The sequence below is a fragment of the Danio rerio genome, chromosome 18 (assembly GCF_049306965.1).
Source record: "Danio rerio strain Tuebingen ecotype United States chromosome 18, GRCz12tu, whole genome shotgun sequence".
Classification (NCBI taxonomy): Eukaryota; Metazoa; Chordata; class Actinopteri; order Cypriniformes; family Danionidae; genus Danio; species Danio rerio.
Window position 1 is genome coordinate 45,535,001 of NC_133193.1, and position 3,070 is coordinate 45,538,070.

The following is a 3,070-nucleotide window of genomic DNA, read 5'->3' on the forward strand; positions in this document are numbered from 1 at the left end:
TGTGCAACTAAAAAAAAAAAATAAATAAAAAAAAGTGCAAATAAGATCAAAAAACAAAATGTTATTTCAGTTTGCAATCGTAATGATTTACAGACTGCTCAAATGCTGTTTTGGTGGGTATTAGAGACCGAATATAATTAATGTAAAATTTTATATGCTTTATGTTTTTAACGTTGTGAATTTATTTTATTATTTATTTATTTATTATTTATTTATTTATTATTTGTTTCAAAGGTTTTGAATATATTCATTCATTTAATTAATTCGCTCTTTTCCTCTTTCTTTCTTTCTTTCTTTTTTCTTTCTTTCTTTCTCTCTATCCTGTTTTTCTCTTTCATTTCCAACATTGTGAATGTATCTAATTATTATTATTATTTGCTAAACCATTTAACTCATTTGTATATTAAGCATATTTTTGTCCTGATAAAAATATTAATTAAATTTCTACAAAAAAATAAATAAAATAAAAATAATATTAATAAAAAAATAAAAAATACATTTTCACAGGTGGCGTAGATATCTACAATATATTAAAACATAATTATGCCACATTATAGTGCATATTAACATATCATGCATATTATAATTATATCATAATATTATATAATGTAATTTACTTTTTGGTCTTTCTGAAACTGTAGGCCTATATACAGTACATTTCTGGATATTGCAAATTATGTAGCCAGAGGAACATATGGCTGCATTTTGTCTTCAAAATGAACGCTACGGGACGGTATGAAGCTGTTTTCTTTTCATGCTTACCAGCTGACCGCTTGCATCCATATGGACACCTTTGCTGCTGACACCAGTGGCTCGCCACGCAGGTTGGGTGATTTGAGATGGAGCTGATCGCATTGAAGGGGTTTGATTCTAGTGAAAAATAGTTCCAGAAAGCAGTTAAAGCAAAAAACAAAAGCTAAAAGATAAAAAAAAAACAAGTAAATAACAGTGTGAAAAGTGGTAAAACACACACACACAGACACACACACACACAACTACAGATAAACAATCACCACCAATCTCCTCATCCAAACGCCTTCATGTGCTTTTACCCATGGGAGTGGGCGGGTCTGCAACCTTCGCCTCCATGGCTGTAGGACCAGACGGCTGCCCGCACTAATCAGACTGTATCCATAGCCCCTGTTCCCATCCACTGTGGCAATGTTGTGTCTTGTCTGTGTGCTTCTGCTAGATTGGGCTGTTTTTCTCCCTGTTCTCAACCTGCCCTAATTCAAGTGCAAGGTGAAAGGGTTTTTTTTTTCTTGACTCTACTGATTTATCTTACTTCCTTTTCTAAATGCTACCTCCTGTGACCTGTCTTCCCCTGAAAATTGTGATGTTTAGGTACGGTCGGGGCAGTTCAATTTCTCTATACAAAAGTGTATGTGATAAATAAAGGCCTGATTTGAAATCACTCTGTCGTGAGGGCTTTTCTTTTTCTGGATTGCTTTTCAATACACTGTCAGTTGGGTTTAGGGAAGGATGTTGGCACTGGTCAATTAGTGCTTTTGAAAACACTATCGGTTGGGTTTAGGGAAGGGGGTGGGTAGGGTGATTGATTGATCAGTCAGTCAGTCAACAGAGAACTTTGGTGGATTTACAGCAGGTGCTGTAAATAAATTTTATCTCAAAAAGTGTACACAGCGACCTCTGACAATCATTTTAAAAAACAGAACTCAAGTTTGGATTTGAAGCATTAAGGATGATTGTCCTTTAGTCAAACCAGTGCTTTGGTGCCACCACTGTAAAAGAGCACACTTTTCAATTTTGATCGAAGCATTTGCTAACTGACAACTCACTCACTTACGTATACCATCGCTTTATATCAAGTCTCAGGTAAAGTATTGAGCCCCCTGGAGATGCTGTTTAATTAAACATCCGAACAGAAAAATCAATGCACAGGCCCTTGAATTGCTCTATCAGAGATCCAAGCATGTTTTATGAAAATCATTCACGGTGACTGGCTCCAGCCCTACGAACGTCGTCAATTGCTTCTCAGAATATTGCTAAAATAAATTTCCACGGTCATCTTCATCTAGCGTGGTAAAATAGCTGGAGGCAATTAAATACTCACTCAAGGGGGTAATGCATCTCTCCTGTTTAGACAGAGCGATCCTTTACCTCGGTCTCATGTAATTAGCAACAAATCACAATCTCTTAGGGTTTTCCCATGCGCTGAATTCCACTTACTTTCTCATCAGCTCTTTCAGACAGTGGAGACGAGATGTAATCAAGGCTCTTATCCACCACTGCTACCTGATTTTAACATCGCAAAATGACTTTTCTAAGAGCCACCGTTAACAGAGCTTTTAAGAACAGGCTGTCGGACTTTCAGCATCTTCACCGGCCAACTCCATTTCAAATATAAATTATTGGAATAATTTGTCTTTACTCAACTGTAATGAGTTACATTACCAGTATGACCAAAGATAAAATCTATGTTTGCCAACTCTATTGTTTTCAATCGTTTCCCAAAAGTTGGTCATCCACACCTTAATGATAGAACATGCTTTCATGTGTTAATAGTTCAGCCAATATGGAAATTTACTCACTATTTATTCTCTCAAGTGCTTCCAAACCTTTATGAGCTTCTTTCCTCCGTTAAACACAACAAAATATTTTAAATAAAGCTGAAAATAACCGTTGACTTCCATAGTATTTGTTCTTTACCAAACTCAATGGGTGCCAGCAATGAACATGTTTAAATATGAATAATTTTATAAAATATACATTTTTAGTTTTGTGTTTAAAAGAAAAAAAGAAACTGATAAGGGCTTAAAACTAAATTGTGAGGTATCTTTCTTTCTTTCTGGTTTAATAATCCCAAATTATCGAAGAAATGTTTCAGGATTTAAAATGCCGTAAGCACCATCTTTGACTGGCTTTTACTTCACGTCTTTGTTTTTTTTTTTTTTTTTTTTTTCATGTCACATTCTTTCCTTCTTGAATGAATCATAAATTTCCAATATTTTTAAAATACATAAATATATATGGGAATGGAAAATGCTAGTAAAAACAACAAAGCAGCGATTTTTTTAATTTAAATTGACTTGTATTTCTTTGTAGACAA